The sequence below is a fragment of the Tachypleus tridentatus genome, chromosome 3, assembly GCF_004210375.1.
Source record: "Tachypleus tridentatus isolate NWPU-2018 chromosome 3, ASM421037v1, whole genome shotgun sequence".
Classification (NCBI taxonomy): Eukaryota; Metazoa; Arthropoda; class Merostomata; order Xiphosura; family Limulidae; genus Tachypleus; species Tachypleus tridentatus.
Window position 1 is genome coordinate 18,810,974 of NC_134827.1, and position 22,674 is coordinate 18,833,647.

A 22,674-nucleotide genomic window follows, 5' to 3' on the forward strand; every position below is an offset into this window, starting at 1 on the left:
TTGGATCACCATTACACGTCATCACAGTAATAACTCAAAACTGCATGGCTAACGAAACAATTGCTTCGGTAACCTTCTCGAATTATATCACAAAAGCATCATCTGTACTACCCATTGTTGTGTATTCCTACAGACCCATAAAGCAGTTTCATTTACATTTCAGTATGTGTTGGCCATAACAGACTCAATGTTGATTGTACTGTGTGTGAATTTATCATTTCAGTAAAGGCGCAGGATTACATTGACAAGGTAAGTGGTATTCACTATTTTAATAGTTTACTTTGCTTTTCGTGAATGACCGTAAAGTACTAATTTTATTTTATATTGGTAATGCACAATTTGAAAAACGAGTAACCCCAAGTTGCATAATTTTATTCCTAGAGAATCTTCAATTAGAAGATATGTCTGTGTGTAATCACTCTTCGCTATTTAATAAGTTAGTATTGAATATTCGTGTGAATGTTTTATTAGAGTAATTAATTATTAGCAGTAGTAGTAGTTTTTTTTTCAGGATTCAGAAAATAGCAACAAGAATATTAATAGTAGTAGGTCACGTAATGTTAATTCACATCTGTGTGGTAATTCAAGTGTCAACCGAGTTCACTTTCATTCATAGTTATTCTAATACGCAGAAGAACAGCTATAGCAATCTGTTGTAAGTGAAGTGAAACATCTGATGGTGTTTAGGTCAAAACTGAAATAAAACTACAATAAAATCTGTGGTTATCGATCATTGGATAGTCATGTAACAATTGCAAATGTTAGAACTTATATGTAACGAAATTTAGAGAGAGAATGAAAGTGGGGAGAATATAATAAAGAAGCACACGTGACCAGTAGGGAGAAATACAGTGACATAAAATTAGAGCTTCTTTCTGAGAAATTAGCTCCTTACCCCGAAAAATCAAAACGAAGCTGGACTTAAACTGCTTTGACAATACACATTCTATCCCTGTAAATGACTAATCAGAATTTGGAACTATCTGTATCATATGAGTCATAAGATATCCCGTGCAAAAGTGTTTAGGTAGAACACCATTCTCTTGAAACGGTATATAGATTGGTTAGGCTGGAAAGAAACATATCGAGGTTAACAGGTGACCTTACCCAGATTTAAGATGTTTCAAAATAAAACTTACCTTCATTTCCTACTTAGATATTTATGTGGTATTTGCATACTACAACTCTTAATTTATCTTAGTTTTTCTCAAGACGACAATAAAACCGACAGTGTTCAGTTCGAAAGTTATAATACAGTCCGTAGAAAAACATAATCGTCGGATAGACTGGAGGCAAATAATACGGAATGTATAACATCACGCCAAACAATCCACTTTAGGCAAGACTAGCTCACGTGATGAACGTCCTCAACTGATACATATTCTAACTAAAATAAGAACGTCTGAGAAAAAGCGCAAAACACTTCGAAGTTATAATAAAACAACTATTTTAATGTGCATTAAATGAAATGCAGATTTATAAAGGGAAATGAAAATTTTAAAATAATACATTTTGTGCGGAAATTAGTCCATTAAGAATAAAGAATGGTCATGTGGCTAGAGTGATCGACTCGTATTCTGAGGGTCACGCATTCGAATTCCTCTAATACCAAGAATGCTAGCCCTTTTAGTCGGGGGGGGGCATTAAAATAGTACGGTCAATCCATTATTCGTTGGTAAAAGAGTTAGAGGTGGGTGGTGATGACTAGCTACCTTCGCTCTAGTTTTGCATTGCTAAATTGGGGACGACTAGTGCAGATAGTCCTCGTGTAGCTTTGCGCGAAACTCAAACATCTACAAAGAAAAGTAGTACCACATCAAATATATTCGCCACATGAAACACAAAATGGCTTTTTAACAAACAATAATATATACGTAATGAGAAAGGATATAAAAGGTATGAAAGATAACGTTTAAAAGAGGAGGAATACTTAATTGCTTGATCATGCAATAGAAATATACAACAAGGAATTTACTAAATTAAGTAAAATCAAGCTACAGTAAACATAAACGAGTCTACGGTATTACGGCATTAAGTAAAATAAGAATGGTGAATTTACAAATATAATTTATCCTTTTTCTTTACGTACAAACATAAAGATTATGTACGTTACATCAAGATGAGTTTATAGTCTCGCTACGTTATCTGACGAGTGTGCAAATTGGCAATAGCTCTGCAGAATAGGTTCCATTGTCGCATATATGTTAAACTTATGACGGTTTAAAGCACACAACTTTTCTGGTTGCCATAATGCATCTACTGTGTGAAGATAATGGTTTCTAAGCAACCATTTTAATAGGCCAATTACACAGAAGTCCAAATCCAGTAGCTTGGCAGGTTGTCTTCATAAGGAATAGCATGGATAACATTTTATTCTCCAGCCGATTGAGATATGTAGTAATTTAATGGGTATGTTGTGGAAGCAGCTTTGAGTTTGTGGATTCTCGTACAGCACTCCACGACTGGGGTGTAACTTGTTGCAAGTCTTTTACTCGATAGTTCTAACACCCCAAGTTGATCCATATTTTGTTTTTTTCAAATGCCATTAATTACAAGAGATTATTTTCACCTTACAAGTTTTAAATCCTCCAATTAAACACATTTGTAAGATCTCGTTATATGAATATTTTGTGTCGAAAAGAACTGGTACTTACACTTCTAAAACAAAGTAATCAGTTTTCGATGACATCACACTACCTAAGAAACGTGCCATTCCACCAACGCTTTATATTGGTTGTGGTTGTCACAAGGCATGGTGACTTGCGTACTCAAAACGTTATAATATAATGTATTCAACCTTTTGGATATATACAAAAAAAACGTAGGACATGATTGCAAATGTTGAATGGAACCTTTTGAAACGATACATATCGTAGTGTAATTTCTTTACACTAAGAAAATTATTACATAAGTAAAATCTTTCTTAAAGATAGATAACCTCACGAAAATACAATAGAAGAAACTAAAGTGTATCGGGCCATCCCATAAGTCATGTCCGAAAGTTTAATACAGAAAGTGCATCACCATTTGTGTCTTTGTAGAAGGCTTTAATGACTAAAATAAGTAGTAGGACGTGTATTAAAATGTTCAGACACGTAAAAGAAACTAACCAAACCACTTTTTCAGATCATTAGTCAAATAAACTTAAGATGGATGTGTCTGAGGAGTACATTAGGCATATAATGCATTACGAGTTTAAAAAAGGCAATAGTGCAGCAGAAACTACATGAAACATTCAAGGTGTTTATGGTGCAGTCTTTCAATGAAAGAAAATGTCGAAGGTGGTTTCAGAAGTTCAGATGAGGTGACTACAGCTTAAGTGATGTGCCACGTTCAGGTTGTACTGTTGAGTTTAATGACGACCTGCTGCTGGCTGCACTTGATGAAGATTGTGCTGTAACAGTTGAACTAGCACGAAAGCTTAATTCAACGCATTCAACAGTTCACTGTCATATGCAACAGCTTGAAAAGGTGTCAAAACTTGGAAAATGGGTTCTCCATGATTTGACAGAACCCAACTTCAGAGCAAGAGTGAACATTTGCACTTTTGTGAACGTAACTCACCTTATTTGGACAGATAAGTGATTGGAAATGAAAAATTGATATTTTATAAAAATGTTAAAGGTCGCAGACGATGGTTCAGTGTAGGTAAAGTGGTTAAAGCACAGCTCAAAATGGACCTTCCCCCTAGGAAAGTCTTGTTAAGTGTTTGGTGGGATATTATTGGTGTGATCCACTATGAGTTGCTGCCACCCAATGTAACGATTACATCAGATTTCTATTGTCAACAGTTAGAACACTTGAATGTTGCACTGAAAGAAAAGAGGCCTGCTTTGATCAATCGTAAAGGATAATGTACGGCCCCATACAGCAAGGATCACATCTGCAAAGATTGAAGAGTTAGACTGGGAAAACTTCCACATCCTCCTTATTTTCCAGACCTTGCCCCATCTGATTATCATCTATTCCAAAGTTTGCAGAACTATCTTGATGGAAAAGAGCTTGGAACACATGAAGATGTAAAAAACTACCCTCTCTACATTATTTTCTTCCAAATTCCAAGAACATTATAGAAGTGGCATTCAGAAGCTTGTGAATCGTTGTAAGGAGGTAATTAATAATAATAAAACATACATTATTGACTAAATAACATTAAAAGCGTTTGAAATCCTTTCTCTTTTTCTCAAGCTAAAATCGGACATTACTTAAGAGATGACCTGATACAATAAGAATATAAAATAGAAATTGAACAACCTTTAAAGTAAAGTAACAACTAAAACTCTTGATATTGTATACAAAATAAAACTTGAAGATAAAAAATTGCAAACCAAAAATAATGAGGTATAGAATGTTAAAAATCATTGACAAGTTTATTTTGAATGACGCGCAAAGAGTGTAAAACTAGAGCAGAGATAGTCATTATCATCACCCACTGCCAACTTTTGGGCTACTCTTTTGTTCACGAATAGTGGGATTGACCATCACGTTATAACTCCCCATGGATGAAAAGACGAGCATATTTAGTGGGATTGAGATTCTAACTCGCGCTTTGTGAGTCAAGCGCCCTAACCATTTGGTCATGCCATGCCTTATATACACTGCTGGCCAAAATCTTAAGGCCGATGAACATAAAGAAAAAATATGTATTTTGCGTTGGAATGATCGATATAAGCGTTTGCAGAAGGCGGGCTTGAATGTTATTCCAAGTGGTGAAGATGGCTTTACGAAGATCATGCACGGTTTGGCATTGACGTCCATTTCTATAGTTTTCCCTTGTCATCCACCTCCAAACATTTTCAATGGGGTTCAGTTTGGGCGAACACGCTGGATGGTCCAAAAGAATCACGTTATTCGCCATGAAAAAAATCCGTTGTCCTGCGGGTATTGTTGATTGCCGTGTTGTCCTGCTGAAAGATCCAGTCATTTTCACACAAGCGAGAGCCTTCAATCAATAAGGATACTCTTTCCAACATGCCAATGTATCCACTTGCTGTTTGACGCCCCTGTTTAACCTGAAGCTCCATTATTCCATGGAAGGAGAAAGCACCCCTGATCATGATGGAACCTCCTCTGCTGTGTCCTGTAGAAAATGTCTCCGGTGGGATATCCTTTACGTGCAAGTAACGTTGGAAGCCATATGGATCATCCAGGTTAAATGTTTTCTCATCGAGAACAAAAGCTTCTTCCACTTTTCTACGTCCCATGTTTGGTGCTTCTCAGCAAAGTTTAACCGAGCTCTTTCGTGGTGTGGTCTTTGAAGACGTTTACGGTTTTTAAAGCCTTTCTCTCGTAGATGCCGTCTTCTTGTTCTTGAGCTGCATTTTTCGTCCGTAAGGGCCTCGATTTGGTTCGACGATCGGCTGGTGTCTTGCCGGACAACCCGTCGAATTCTCCTGCTCAACGCCGGCGAAATTTTCTTGGGCCAACCACTTAAAATTCTCGTTCCGTATCCCTCAGGGTCTTTTAAGAAATTTGCAACAGCAGTTTTACTTCGCCTAATCTCACCAGCGATGGCACGTTGAGAAAGACCTTGCTTTTGCAGCTGGACAATTCTACCACGTTCAAACTCTGTCAGTTTTTTAGCCTTTGCCATGTTTTTACTTAATCTGACGCAGGAGATGTTAGTGGAAGATGATGACAACGCTAATGCTTGAACACAAATGACTAAATTTCATTACGTATTTACCGATTAATGCTTCATTTCAGTACGGTCTTAAACATTTGACCAGCTAGTAGTTAGGCTAATTTCATAGTGTTCACATTTTCCCTATTACATGCTAAAAGGTTTTTTTTTATTTTCCCTTTTCTTATTTTCATCATTCGAAACTCTACTCAAATAAGTGGTTGAGTCTAACAACGCAAAATACATATTTTTGCTTTTTGTTCATTGGCCTTAAGATTTTGGCCAGCAGTGTATATATATTTAATTTTTGAAATATTTTGACTAGAAAAAGTTCTGGTGAGTTATTTCCTTATTAGTTTGACATTTATAAAACATGTATTGTGACTTAATAAACAACATACTTTACATTGGTAGTAACATGATTGTCTAATACATTACAAAGCTACAAACATTTTTTGTATTATGTGAACTGTTCTTATAGTACGATTGTGTTTCTGCTCATTATTAACTCTGAATTTGTCATAGAATCTTAAGTTAATTACATAAGAAACAATTAGTCAGATTTCATTATAAAGATATCTAGACTAATTTCATAAGTTTACATTTTCCCTATTAAATTCTGTGTTTGTGTGTTTTTCTTATAGCAAAGCCACATCGGGCTATCTGCTCAGCCCACCGAGGGGAATCGAACCGCTGATTTTAGCGTTGTAAATCCGGAGACATGCCGCTGTACTAGCGGGAGGCTATTAAATTTTAAAGAAGTTTATATTTATTATCCCATTTCGTATTTTTATCTTTCGGAGCTTTGCTCAAATAAGTGGTTGAGTCTAACAACGCAAAATGCATATTTTTTATGTTCATTGGCCTTAAGATTTTGGTCAGCAGTGTATATATACTTTAGGAAGACAAGGTATATAGTATTTGCATAGCATATTTATTATTTCATTTTTTTTCTTAATTATTGAATAAAGTGTTGTTAAAATGCACGATGAAAGCGTTATATTTTATTCCAGATAAGACTTTGAATTTTGGATAAAATGTGAGTTCAATACTAAATTCCCGATGTTCGATGTAGCAAACGTTATTGTAAAACAAAATATAGGAAAACAGATATTCAGTTTAAAGAGCACCATATAACAAAGTTGTTAGAAATAAGAGTGGGAATTTCAAGATTGCTACATGTCTAAAATTACACACAAGTCGAAGAGGTTTTGGATAAGTTTCAAGAATATTTGAAAAGAAAAACAACAGAAATTATTTTGAGTATTGAGAGACCAAGAGAAGAAAGTTGAAAAACGTATGCAGAACGTGAAAGAAACATTGGAAAATGATCATGATTAAATATTTGGAGTAATATTACAACTGTTACTGCAAACAAGGAAAAGGTAACTCAATACTATCAAAAGAGGACACCAGAAGGTCAACCTGGAAATCTTACTACAACGTAACAACGAAAAAGTACCAGTAATTGAAAACCTTGGATTTAAGGGATAACATGAGATAGGACTGGAGCGTGCTTTATTTAAATAATTTTTGCCAACAAACTAAAAAACCGTATAAAGAAAATAGTGTCACAGGTTTATCAATATGAGAACTACAGTCCAACTGACATTATCCTCAAGGTTAATGAACTTATTCTGTTAATTAGATCAGAGATTATATATATAAATAAAGGAAAACTAAAAGTCATTTTTAACGTTGGAAGTTTATATATAGCATAATATGATTAGTAGACACTAGGGGCGTGTTCACTGGAGTGGTAGTAGATCTCAACTGGAGAACTTTGCATTCCCATCCGAGATATCGTCTTTTAAAAATTTAAATTATTGACATCTGTTGTTCCCGCTAACATTAAAGTCTCAATGTTTTTGTCTGCCAGACTAAACTTTGCCCCCTTACGCCAAAAAAATAAAAATCACAGAAACAGCAATTACAGGTGCAGCAGTCCCTCGTTTCTTGTCGATAAATTTAATGAAGTCATATGTGAAGAAATTATTGTTCAGCTCTTTTACAATATGTCTTTACTGGTGAGCGATGACTGGTTTTAAGTGAAACTTCTGAAGGTCAGGCTAAAGGCTCTAAAACTGAGGCTATCATAAAGTGTCTTATGTTTAATCCATTTAGCATAAATGGTAGCCACCTACAGTCAGTATTTTCTGGCCTGGACGGAAGCGATTTAAACCATATGACAACATTATAAAGATGTAACATATGGTAAAGCACAGATGTCGCTGTAACTATCAATATCAATTTTGTTACAAACACCTTCAATGAATCACATTACAATATTAACGTAACTTTTACAATGCATTTTTTACAAGTAGCATCAACAATGGCGTTTAATTCGAATTTTGAACGATACCGGGACCTATCATGCGCCATGTAAGTAGGGCGCTTGATTCATAATCCGAGAGTCGCGGGTTCGAATCCCAGTCACAATAAACATGCTCGGCCTTTCAGCAATGGGGGCATTATAATATTACGATCAATCCCACTATTCGTCGGTAAAAGAGTAGCCCAAAAGTTGGCGGTGAGTGGTGATGATTAGCTGCTTTACCTCTAGTTTTACACTGCTAAATTGGAGACGGCTAGCACAGACAGACCTTGTGTAGCTTAGCGCGAATATTCAAAATCTAACAAATAACTAATCAGGTTGTTTTGCTGATGTTTGATTTTAGCCAAAATTTTAACTTTTTTTTTTTTTTACATAGGCTTTGTATAGATATTTGCCATATGTGGCTCCATGGTAAGTATGAAGGTTTATGATGCTAAAAATTAGGTTGTGATATTCACGATTGGCACAGCACAATAGCTCATTGTGTAGTTTTGGGCTTACGACAAATAGACAAGCGAACACATTTAAATATTTTAGCGTTGTAGTGTAGCTTGCACAATGGGCTCACGCTAAACTGGCGAAAGGAAGCTCACAAAAGTTTCCTGTTTTTTAATGTGTTTTTTTTGTCAGTCAAACACCTAACAGCAGACCAGTTTACTCCCGTTTCGTTTCAGTTACTGAACTATGATTGTGTTCGTGTGTTAATAAAGTTTGATGTGCACCTTCTGTGTTTTGATTTTTTTATTTCCCAATGAGTGTTCAAAGTGTAGAGATATACAAACGCATAATTTTTACCGTAAATGACGGTAACTTGGTAGAATATGAGTCTTCTGTTAGTGGGTTCCAAATAACAACTTTTTGGGGAACAGTAAGGAGAATTCCACAGATGGCTATTTGTTTTTACCCAGACTGCGTGAAGAAGTAGACATAAATATTTCGGGAAAGAAGCTTTAGAGAAATAAACAGAGGAAGATGGATTCATTCTCAACAGCGGCCCGGCATGGCCAGATGTTTAGAGCTCTCGACTCATAATCTGAGGGACGCAGGTTCGAATCCTTGTCGCACCAAACATGGTCGCCCTTTCAGTCGTGGGGGCGTTATAATGTGACAGTCAATCTCACTATTCGTTGGTAAAAGAGTAGCTAGCCCAAGAGTTGGCGGTGGGTGGTGATGACTAGCTGCCTTCCCTCTAGTCTTTCAGTGCTAAACTAGGAACGGTTAGAGCAGACGGCCCGCGTGAAGCTTTGCGCGTAATTAAAAAACAAACAAACAAACAAGAAACAATCATTCTCAACATTACCTGACGCGTATAGATTTTGTTCGATACTTGTATAACTTTTTCTTGTTATTCTTTTAGTGTGATCTAGTGTTTACGTGTTGAATGAAAGGTGGCGCTATTTTTAGACAAAAAATGAAAGAAGAAGAACGCGGAAAGTTTGTTACTGGTTTCAGTTTGAACTTCACTATGTCCACTAACCGTCCCTAATTTAGCAGTGATAGGCTAGACGGAATGCAGTTAGTCAACATCACCCACCACCCACTCATGGAAGACTCTTTTACCAACGAATAGTAGGATAACCAGGATTGAAAGGGCAAGTATATTCGGGTGTGACAGGGATTCGAACCCGCAACCCTCAGTTTACCAATCAAATTGCTTTAACCATTAGGCGATGCTTGGACATTTGTCACAGCATGTACACACAGCTCATTATGATTTTATGTATTGGTACATAGCTTCTTAGCAGTGAATAAACACTATCAGACTTAACAAGATGAACATTTCGGATTCACGCCCCATGGCTTTTATTTCGTAGTTACAAAAACTTAATGAATAATTTCCTACATTAAGATTGAAGCTCAACGTTTACATGGGTTCTACATGGGTATGATTTGGAAACGTTTATTCTATCTCCATTCAACTTCAAAAAGGAAAAGCTTGCTGCCAATCTTAAACATTTCAATCGTGACTGATGTGCTTTATGTTACACAATCATAGTTAACACGTAGTGTTTGCCAAAAATTGTTGTCTCCCTTCTGTCTTTTAACTGCACTTTTCTAGGGTATTCGTTTTTATCATATTCAGGAAACTTGGAAAATCTGGTTTTTGAACGTTTACTCATTTATCACTCACGGTGACAAAAAAAAACAAAAAAACTTAACCACGTGAGGCCTGTCCAAACAAGAGGTGACGTCGTCGCTAACTAAGGTCGTTATTAGGTGCATACATTGCAAAACACCGCTGTATCTTCGTATCTATCTGTAAATGGTTCTTGTAAAACGGATTAATCCTCTGTGTAAGTACAACATTAAAGACACATACGCTGTATTTGAATTGCAAGATCTGCAAGGTACCTAAAAGGCAACCGAATGTCACAGCGTTCTGGAAAGCATATCGACAATCAGTTGAGCAAATATACATAAACCAATCACCAATAATGGTCTGTATTGAACCATTTTACCCAAATAATCTCTGTAATATAGGTTCTAAAACTAAGGTTGTTGACATGCTCTTAGAATTACCTCAGCATGTCAAAATACTCTTTGAAACTTCCCTGACACTCGTTAAAACAATATTCTCACAGACAATTTTATTTATTGCAATAAATATGATTATATGACTTTGTTTACGCTTAATATGTATATATATATTTACTTTTTAATAACAAATAGCGATGAACATGGACGTCTGCAGGGGGCTAGTCCCCTGGAAATGAGAAACAGTTCTTTGTTTATTCATTTAGCATATACATCTGAACGTTTTAATTTATTTCACAATTTCATACTCCCCACACACACACACACACGGAATAATTTCTGTGGATGTCAATGATAGTAAAAGTAAGAGAGAGACCGAAGTACTTTGTGAACCACAGATGTACACGTATAAAAACAAAAACCAAGGTCACACCTGCATACACAAAAAATGCCTCAAGCAGTATCGATTTTATAAAGAAATAATGAGAACCCTCGCTTTAAACTAAGGAAGACTGGACACCCAGAACATTGTTACAGTCTTCACAGTAATATTAGACAATATCAGATTCTACACTTAAATTATCGCTAATTTTTTGAAAGAAAGATGCATCTTACAAAAGCCAAGCTCAACGCACGCTCTCACGTAACAATGGCTTGCGCAGTACTGTTTGAAAAGTAGTCCACGACTCTTAACTTTTTTCTCAGGTTCGTGAAAAATGGTTGAACGACTTATGTCTCACGTGATCGTACACTAATGATTTGTATGATTGTTATATACGGCCTAGTTGCATCTGCAGTGAAAGTGTAGTGTTCGAGATTACTTCTATGCGCATGTGTACGCGACTGCTTACTCCACGCATGTGGTGTTATACCACGCGGAGAATCGAAGCGTAAGATGTACGTGCGATGTAATGCATGTTTTGATAAACATATCTGGGTTTATTTGTGTTGTAAAAACGTAAAGCATTGCAAACATTGTACAAAATAGTCTTTGGAATCTATTTACTCGATAGATACTTTATGTGAAGTGTTGTTTTTTTGTTGATAGAGGTTAATGTACACTAGAGGACGTGAATGCAGAGTACAACATAGCCGAATTTGTCAAATACTTTGGAAGATTCTACGTTGGAAAACAAACAAACAACAAAAACAGTGAAGTAACGAGTGAACTTCAACAAGTCTTCTTTTCTTTTTTTTTGTATCAGGACGAAGCTCATAATACTTCTGGGGCAATTTATTCTAAAAATCTACAATCTCTTCTAGTGATTACCATCTTTCTTTCACCATTGTGGTTTTAACAGGTATTGTGCCAGTTTTCTGTTTGATTACATAAATACAACTGTTGTAAGATATATATTCTGTGCATGCCGTAAGAAAATTTAGCCCTGAATTTTCGTATCAGGAATTCTATATACACGTTGAATTCCATTCAGCTTCACTGTAGTTGTAGGCTTCAAACTCGCTTAAGTCATGAGAATGTCCCTAGAAATTCGGTACGATCAATCGTCTTCAAACTTAGTTGCCCGTAACGATTATATCACAAAGAACTCGAATGCACTTAATGACAAGTGGAAAGCGATTTGGTAGTGACGGGGTAGATGTGTTATTATTATAGAGATAACGGCGAGGTTATGCAGAAATTATGGAACTTTAAAGATTTAGGTTAGTGCTAGGAGCCTTATCTGTTTATAGTTTTAAATATTATTAGGAATAATTTTATTAACGAATATTTGAGGAACAGTTAAACTGTTACGCTTAATGATAGGGGGTATGCATTAAAAATATGCTAGTATTAGGAGGGGTAGCGTTACGTAATTCGTTTCGAGAATTTAGAATAGTGCTTTGATTGTTTAGGTATGCGATTAGTGCGTACTGAGTACAGGCTTTGAGTGGAACGTGGTTATTTGTTCCTTTTTGACAACACGTATAACTATTTTCAGTTTGAGTGTAAAGTAGTGCCTTTTAATAAATTTTATTGAGAGGAATAAGAAGGGAACGTGGTTTTGAGTTTATAATCAGGGTCATAAGATTACGAAAATAACTGTTTTGTTAAGCAGCAGAAGCCAGTGAAAGTTAACGTGTCTATAGAACATTTTTCCTTTTTTCTTATAATTACAGTAAAACTTTGTTTTCATTAGTGAGCGTTTCAATAAAAAAAAAAAATAGTATTTGTTAGTAGGAGTTATGTAAAATAGTAAAATCCAATATTTATTAGCAGGAGTTATGATAGAAATTAAAGTTTGTTAATAAGATTTATATATAAAGTGAAAATGATATTTACTAATAAAACTAATACAGTGTATGTATAGAGAAAAATGGTTTGTGTTTCTTAGTCAGACATGGTAGAGGTAAACGATTATTTGTTAGTCAGACAGTATATTTATTAGTTGAGCGTATGGGTGAGGAATATAGGTTATTTTTAGTCACAATTATGGAAGAAGTAAGTTTTATTTTTTTTGTTTTTTTACAAAGGTAAAGTTATATGAGAAACACTAATTCAGAAATAACATGTAAGATCCCGATATTAATACAATTTCTGCAAATAACGTATTACGTTCTAGCGACAACAGTTTCTCCTGATCTTCGTATCAATATGTCATTGATGTGTAACAACAATCATGTGCAAAGATTTTCTGTGCTGTTTTGTTACCTTATTATAATACAGCTTGCAATGTGTACATCCAAAACTCGAATCTCGGAAACTACCGCACCAATCAGAACTAGGTAATATTTTTAAGCCGAGTAATAAATCAAACAATTGAAATTTTTACAAAATTTATATTTTTCAGTTTTAACTAAAAATTACAAACAGAAGTAAGTTTTAGATTTAACCAATAAAAATTACAGAAAATGAGTAATTTTCAAATATAAAATAAAATTTAAAAAATTATTTCTTTAGTGAAAATCTCCCTGAGTATTGCAACAGAAAAGCAAAACACTTTCATTGATAACTGTTTGTGTAAAAAATACTTAAATAAAACTTACTCTATGATGTAATGTTATGATGATAGGTCATTTTTTAAAACTAAAATTTCCGTGTATTTTTTTTTCTCATGGATGATGAACATTATTTAATGTCAAGTATAAATACGTTATTGTTGAACTGTCAGAAAATTCTAGAAAAGACCGCAGCCCCCAGTAGACTTCCGCAAGAACTAGCAGTTAACTTGCCAGTGAGAGCGAGTATTTCTTCTAATAAAATTAAAGATATAAATCTAACCATTGTTTGTAAGATGTAACTTATGTGGGTGATATAAATATTCGATATTTATATTTGACGTAAACCAAGAATGGTCTTTTAGATACGTGAATGGATAATTAATGTCAGTGAGTAAATTTGATGTAAATGTTAGGCTGGTATGTAGAACGTATATAAACATCAAGCGTGTGTTTTTATGTAAAATTTACTTTAGAAAAAGTGACTAAATGTAAATAAGAATTATCAGAACTTGAGTGAAAGCAAAAAAAAAAAAAAAGAGAGGAGGTGGAATTTGTACTAATAAGTCGATCATATCTGTCATATTCAGTACTAAAGAGACTTTTTAACATTACTATTAAGAAGTCTTATCAGGCTGGTCGGGTCACGATGGTCAAAATGGTGGTTAAGACACGTTTATATTATGAAACAATGAATAACAATAAATTTTATGGTGTGATTATCAACAATTTCATATGGGCCATCTACAAATCAAAATTAGGAGTTAAATTTAATAATAGTATTATTTGCTTTAACACCAATTATCTATTATTTATTTTTACGTGAATTACAAGAATGCATACTAAGGGGGGTGAAAGAGTTCAGAAACCAGAAGCGACATTTTTAGTTCAAATGTATTTCAAAGCAATACCAGGGCTGAACCATTCTTTGTTTTTTATTCTGGTTTTGGGTTGGTTAGTAACGCTTTCGCAAGTTTAAGACTGTTTTACAGCCTACGTAATTAAAAATAATACATGAAGACAATCTTAAATAAAGGCGAAATGTACACGCACACACGCAAAATGGCATACAGATTTGATTAAAAAGAAAAATAAATCAGTAATAATGATCATGTATAAAATCTATAAACATATGAATAATAAAACGTAATTTAAAGACATTTAAACATCAACATGTCATTTAAAACAAATTAAAAATATTTACGTATTTTTTGCAGCTCTCCTAAAATAATATATAGAGTTACAAAATCGGAATGGCAAAACAAAAAAGTTGTTATAAGCCGTAGGTGCTTAAGATTAGGCACAAAAATATTCTAAACGTTTTAATGGGCTCTTACTAAAGTGTATATATTATACACTTTAACATATGAATATAGTGTTAAGAACTTCGAGAGAAAGTTTAGTTTATTTCTATTAATTGTTACATTATTTATAACATAAACTAGAATACAAAGTTCACATCATAAACTCTCGCACTGTGTATTACCCCTTGGTCTATTTTCGCTATTTTGTTCATAACAAAATTCAATGGTTCAGGTTATTATGTTGTCTATGAACTACAATAACAATGACAGTACATAACGCTTTTCTCAAATTTTGTATGTTGCAAGATTTTGAACTTTTGGTCTATATAATTTAGCGATAAATCTACGACTACCAATAAGACCATCTCGATAATTTATATATAATGAAAACATTTGTAAATCATTTAATTTAATACTGTTTTTTTATTACTCACGACGTATACACTTTTCTCTGTCAACGTATAAGATGTTGATGCGTTTGGGATGGTTAGGTATGTTTAAGAATTGGTCGGTCTATTAAAATAACGGTTTCTCAAGAGTCACTGTCAGATATGTCCAAGAAATGTTCTGTTTTAGTGAACCTGTTCATCGGCGAATTTAATATATGGATCTAGATAATTTAAAAACTTAGTCAGTTTAAATATTCATTCCAAATAACAAAACAGTTGCCGGGTCTTTATGAATCAAAGCGTTAATAACTTTTTTTTTTTATTTTAGACTTGACAGTAGTTTTGGTTTTAAAGACCTTAGGGAGGCCCTAAGGCAAACCAGGGGCGCTCAGAAACTTTTGTTTCTCTTCAACCCCACGCATGATTGAGGGTTCAAGACCTCTCGATGAGGAACCTGGATTATTGGGTAATTTCTAGAGCCTGTTAGATATGGTAGTGCAGGAGACAAACGAAGTCAGGGGAGAAAGGGAGGGGCGGTACAAAAAGTGGAGGGGTGTAGAAAGATACAGGAGAAGTTCGGGATAGGACGACGTACCTCTTTTCAGGGCCTGGGTATAGGTATACCCAAAAATTTTGCTGTGGGGGGAAAGCGTTAATAACTTGTAGCTTGAAGTCAATAAAACACAATAGAATATGCCTTGAAAAATCAGTACCTTGTTAATTAAACGTTAACAACATAGAACTTATGGCTAATCTATAATAATAAAAGAGCTTGTCTCGGTGTGTGATCACAATAGCTCCAAGAGGAAGGCTCCTTGAGATTCGTGGTTATTATTTAGTTGATTTAACTCGTAACTGGCTGTGTTGAAGAGCCATCGTGGCGTGGCATGGCAAGGTGGTTAGGGCGCTCGAATCGCAATCTGAGGGTAGCGGGTTCGAATCCCTGTCACACCAAATATGCTGCCCTTTCAACCATGGGGGGGGGTGTAATAAGGTTACGATCAATCCCACTGTATAGTCGTTGGTAAAATAGTAGTCCAAGAGATTGCGTTGGGTGGTTATGACTAGCTGCCTTCCTTCCAGTTTTACACTACTAAATTAGGAACGGCTAGCGCAGATAGACCTCGTGTAGCTTTGATCGGAATTTAAAACAAGCAAACCATCCTTACGCCCAAAAATGATTCAGTCAATACCATAAACATTGAACTTCACTCTAAATTACCTGGCCAAGTGCATAAGTACAAGTCAGTTGACATTCTTCCGATGTCGCTGTCAGTTACCCAACAGCATTCCGCAATTCTCTGGAACTCTAGATTGGTGCACCCATAAACCCGTTTTGGGTATCTGGACTCGCCAAAATTGTACAGTGGAACACATTTGGATATTAAGAAGCTGATGCGATCATGAGTGGTGCAGAACAAGATTCCTTCTTTCCAGTTATCCCACGTGACTTGTCATATCAATTCAGGCAGTTCCAGTTCCAGTCAGTTTCGGCATGGGTATCAACAAGACAGATGCAAATGTCCAAGATTGTTGGTCTCAACTTGCAAAGCTCATACTTTTCTCATAGCTGATTTTATGTTGGTTGCTCCAGGGTTGGTGATGGCAAGAACCTTTTCATCTTTGGCACCAGATGGGCAAATTACTAACATTGTCTACCCTGAGGCGCACTGCAAGGATAAAAAAGAAAGTGCAAAACTCTGTGATAAAATGTGACAGAAATATATAGTGTGAAATTCTTAATGCAATGATAAAGTATTAAGGTGTAAATAAATAATTCTTAACTTAGAACTGTTTGTTTATGTTTTGTTTTTTAAATTTCGCGCAAAGCTACACGAGGGCTATCTGCGCTAGCCGTTCCTAATTTAGTAGTGTAAGACTAGTGAGAAGGCAGCTAGTCATCACCACCCACTGCCAACTCTTTTACCAACGACCCATGGATAAAAGGGCGAACATGTCTGGTGGGACGGGGATTCGAACCCGCGACCCTCGGATTACGAGGCGAACGCATTAACCCACCTGGCCATGCCGGGCGTAACTAACAAGTGTTACGTATTATTATTTATTTCGGACGAGACTCCGATTTGTTACGTTATGTACGTTACTTATTACTATCTCAAATACCCTGAAATTTGAAGTTGAGCTTAGTGGTAAATTAATTGTTAGTATGTATCAAATTTGTTATTTGCCAACAACATTGATACACACAATTACCCTTTTTAACACACATTTTAATATACAAATATAAAAACAATGTAATTTATAACGGTTATTACTAATAATTATTACAAATGATGGTTGATATAAGTTTTACAAACTACACTGAGTCTTCTGTCTGGTCTAGAACTGAATATTTTATCGACAATCCAAGTCTACGATGAGCAAGTTAATTCTAAATTGATATTGTTGCACCTCGCTTGAGCTAACGACGTCTTTTTTGGCTAGCTTTACATTGGTTAGAAGTTCACTTGTTACCGAAGAAGATATTTAATATTCTCGTAGAAACAATAACATCTGAAGTAATTTACTAAAGTTGAACGGTATGTAATGTTCGAAACCTCTAATGTTATTGTCAAATTCTGTACTTTTCCGATTAATCACAATTGTAGCTTCCTAAGCCTATAGCCTACTGAAGAAGCTGTCCAGCAATATTCTCTCCATTTCTAGGCGCGTCGGTTTTTATGTGAGTTTCTAGAATTTTCAGAAATGATCTCGTGCATCTTTGTAAACAAATATTGTTGATTTTTACAGTTAAGAACGTTTTACAAATTTCGTGAACAGGCAGGACTTGTGCAATAAGTAGTCAACAATATACTTCATACGCAGAAAAGAAAACTATACAGAAACAAGCACAGGCGCTAAAATAATTGTACAACGGTAAATCCGTTACATAGCAAATATTTTTTTATTATAAAATAAATTTGACTTCTATAGGATTCTGATAAAACAAAATATTTGGAAATATTTTTTGTTGTATCTTGCATCTAAAATAGGTTCAATATACACACACAGTTGACCAGTAAAATAGAAATTGAATAATCCGAGGAAAGTCAGATTCTTTGGATAGTAGGGTATAAAATATAATAGAATATGCCTTGAAAAAATCGAGCCAAATTAGTTTAGTACAGTGATGTAGCTAGGTCAGATGAAACCTAGTTTCAGAAGACATGTAAAGACTATCATATATCACGTTTTATGCTATAAATACGTAAAGAAATTATGACACGAAAACTGTTACTTATAAAGAAGAACATTTGTTGTAAATTATTTTTTTCCAAATGCTACGTAAAGTATAAAGTCGTATTTTCTTTTATTAAAATGTTGAACAACGTATATAAATCTAATTTTACTAGAATAATAATCAAAATTACGTTAGCGTTAGTATATATGTTTATAATGTGCTAAGCTACGTTGTATTCGGACGCTTTTTCAAAAAAGAAAAAAAACAATTGTGAAATATTAATAAATGCGAAATGTAGAGCATTTTTAACGCATAAAATATTAACGTAGCTGTTATATTGATGTCAGTAGAACAAATATGTATGATCCTGCCGCGAAAGAAAGTAGTGACGCCTAAAAAAACACAGAAAGGATGATTCATAGCCTTTCATTCCGGAAACCTTATTAGTACACAAGAACCTGGTTCAATGAACTGTTCAGCTATGTCTACGTCACTGCTTCTGGTTTTTTCTGTTTTATTTATATCCCAAGAATTTTACAGTTTCATCATATACTATGCAGTTATTGAATTTGACAACTTCAAAGGAGTACAGTTTTAAAACTCGTTTGATCTTAGTTTTCGAACATGCATAAAGCAGTTACACATGGCAGTGTGTTACTATAAATAGAACGCATGCATTTGAAAGTACCATAAGGTACAGCTCCCACGCCTGTCGACTTGCTCGACTGTTTAGAAATGGTAGTTAATCTCAACAAGGCTATTTTTCTAAAGTTTTAAACTGTTGTTTTTCTTCCTTAATTTTTATCTGCCAACTTACGAGGGTTATTTTAAGTAATTTCTTTTTCCCAGTCCTTCTGTAAAATCCTCAATACAAGCGTTCAAAATCGAACGTTATCAAACACACTCGTGTTTTTCACCGCCTTCTCACAATTATTTTGAATATTACTCATTGTATAAGGGAATGTTCTTGAAGTTGGTGCTATTTCAAGTAATGTGAAAGTTTGTTTTTTTTTCAACAAAATTCAGCACTGCTTTAGTTACCTTTCTTCAGAATATTTACTCAACTTGCAATTTATATTTAAAATAATAAAATGCAATCAACAAATAGGTTTTGTTTTGAATTTCACTCAAAGCTACACTAGGGCTATCTGCGCTAGCCGCTTCTAATTTAGCATTGTAAGACTAGAGGGAAGACAGCTAGTTGTCACCACCCACCGCCAATTCTTTGGCTACACTTTTACCAACGAATTGTGGGATTGACCGTCACATTATAACGTCCTCACGGCTGAAGGGGTGAGCATGTTTGGTGTGACGGGGATTCAAACCTGCGACCCTCGGATTACGAATCGAGTACCTTAACCACCTGGCCACGCAGGGCCCTCAACTAATAGATATTTACCAACGCAAAAATACGCTGCTTCAATAGTCAGCTCTGGCTAGTCAAATAATATATTTTATGATGTTTAACGAGGAAAAACGGCCCCAGTGGTACAGAAGTATGTCTGCGGACTTACAGTACCAGAAACCGGGTTTTGATACCCATAGTGGGCAGAGTACTGATAGCCCATGGTGTAGCTTTTTACTTAACGTCAAATAACTGATTAAACAAACCGAAGAATAAAAGTGACAATAATTTAAAGAAGATTTGAAAAACAAGTTTCACAAAAAATATTTTGGACTTATTGACGTCAAACTGGTTATTTTCTAATTATTTTAACAAAGTTTTTTGCCTTGTTAGTCAGTTTCATTGTTTTATTTTGTTTTTTATTTAAAGATAGCCAGTCGGTAGTAAATTCAGTTACCATGTGAAAAAACAAAACCTTTTTTACAAACTGAAAATACATTAGATTCTTGAGAAATCTTCACAGGTATTTAGTGAACAAGAGTTAGACTTAAGTTTATAAAAGGTTAAAATATATATTCCTCTATCTTGTTTGTACGGTATACATAAATAGATATTATTATTTCCCTTTATTTCTCTTGGTAAACTTCAGTAATAGAACGGTAGTGTCGCGTAATGCCAAAGCGGAAGTGTTATTGATACCGTCATCAATTTGATCAATTTGTTTTTTAACTCTCGCGCAAATCTGCACGAGGACTATCTGCATTAGCCGTTCCTAGTTTAGTAATGTAGGACTAGGGGAAGGCAGCTAGTCATTACCACCGACCGCTAACTCTTGGGCTATTCCCCTCGGTGTGGATTCCTGTACGTGGTGAGGGGACCTCCCAGGGAAGGTTCTGTTCTATCTGGTTACCTTCTCTGGGATCTAAACATCCACCCACGTGTTTGCCGTGCGTGGCGACCCGTGAAGGGGAGGAGAGGATCCTGATGGTTGAGGGGTCCAACCCTAACACATCACTTTGGCCTCGAATTCCTGTAGACGGGCGGCCTTTGGGTGGCCCCCCTTGGGTCAATCGGCTGGTCCACTTGGGCTAGAGTCAACCAAGTACCAGTGTTGGAAGTTCTCAACGGGTGTTGTGGACATTGTGCCTGATGCTGGTGTTTGGGTATAGTGCTCACGAAACCCTGGCGTTGCTGCATTGTCCTTGCGTGACTTTGTAGTGCGTCCCCTTGTAGGGCTCCATGGTGGGTGGGGTCAGTGGGTACCGAAATTTTTTCTTTTTCGTATGGATCCTCTAAAAAAATTTAAATAAAATTGTAAAAAAAAGTCAATGGGTAAGCGACCACATCTTGAATACTCAGAACAGCAATCTTCAACATCAGTAACACACGTACCTCATTTTCTTATATTACATTCTCTTTTGGAAAAACCTTTAGGGCAAATGTCCCCTTTTTTTATTCAAAAGGGACTAGAGGGACTTGCTGGCTCTCCAAAATCAGTAAAGAAACTTCGTTCTGGTGACATATTGGTTGAAACATCTACATCCCAACACAGTGAACTCCTCTTGAATTCAAAGGCAATTGGGGATATACCTATTGAGGTTACACCCCATGCTACCTTGAATTCTTCACGAGGAGTTATTGTTGAAAGGGATTTGAAGAACGTTCCCGAGTCAGAGATTATCGCTGGTCTCTCCACTCAAGGAGTTTCTGCAGTGAGGCGCATCTCCACTCGCAAAGATGGAATTACACTGCCAACAAATACCCTCGTTTTAACATTTACTTCACCACGTGCACCTGCCACCATCAAGGCAGGTTATCTCATTTGCAGGGTTCGGCCATACATACCAAACCCTCTTCGATGTTTCCAATGTCAGAGATTCGACCACTCAAAGACATCCTGTCGTGGTTCCCTGACATGTGCTCGTTGTGCAGGCAAGGACCACGATGCCTATGACTGTGACATGAACCCACATTGCGTAAACTGCAATGGTTCTCACCCCTCTTACTTTCATTCTTGCCCAAAATGGTTGGAGGAAAAAGAGGTGCAGCGTTTGAAAACGACACATAACATTAGTTATCCTGAGGCTCGGAAATTGCTGTCCACAACTCCATCTCGGACATATGCTGCTGCACTTCATTCCACAACTACAGTGGGAATGCAGACAGATCTCTGTGCCTCCAAGAGAATCGTTTTAAAACAAATGAAAAGCCTTTTGACCTCCGTGGTTAAAAGGTTGATGAATCGACTTCCACACCTATCTCTGTTCCTCCCATACCTTCCAACAAACCTCAAGATCCACGTCCTTCAGTTTCAAATACAGGCATTTCTTCTGATACGTCTTTTTCTCCCACCACAAGAGACAAAACAATTATTCGTTCGCGTCCTCAGTCACTGGATTCCCTTCCAATAACAAAAACCTGCCCACCCGACACAGAGCAGGATCCATGGAGGTTGATAGACCTCCTCCGACTAAAGACAGTAAAGAAAAAAGACGTGGTCGTAAACCGAAGGGTTCTCCAGCCACTTCACCTACCCATTCTTAAAAATGGCCACCTTGATACAATGGAACTGTCGAGGTTTACGTTCTAATCTGGATGATATCAAAACGCTGATTGCTTCCTACCATCCTGTTTGTCTTTCTTTACAAGAAACATTTCTCAAAACTGCTGATACTGTCTCCATTCGGCAGTTTTCTCTGCACAGAAATGACAGGTTGTGTGATGGTCGAGTACATGGAGGGGTGGCACTGTTGGTTGATCAACACGTGCCCACCCTGTCTTTGTCACTCAACACACCCTTGGAGGCTGTAGCCATCCGTGTTTCCTTGGGTCATACCATCACTGTTTGTTCTCTGTACCTGTCCCCTGGAAAGACATATGATCAATCAGATCTTGATGCTCTCGTTGAACAATTACCATCTCCATTTCTAATCCTAGGGGGATTTTAATGGACATCATCCCCTCTGGGGAAGTGCTATTATTGATGGGAGGGGGCGATCTGTAGAGCGGATGCTCTCTGATCACAATCTTTCTCTTTTCAATACTGATTCTTCCACTTATTTTCACGCACCTAGTCAGTCCTTTA

General features: G+C 36.1%; 1 protein-coding gene across 4 annotated transcripts in view; it reads left to right on the forward strand.

Moving 5' to 3' along the window:
* Positions 1-22,674, forward strand: part of LOC143246477 (5'-AMP-activated protein kinase subunit gamma-1-like) — a 190,939-nt gene continuing 168,265 nt past the window's right edge. For 2 of the 4 annotated variants that reach the window (XM_076493274.1, XM_076493271.1), the window contains exon 1: positions 11,286-11,734. The gene's annotated coding sequence lies outside the window, so the exon portion shown is untranslated. Of the gene's footprint in view, positions 250-11,220; positions 11,735-22,674 lie in introns of those variants that run through there. The other 2 variants (XM_076493273.1, XM_076493272.1) reach the window with 2 other exon arrangements.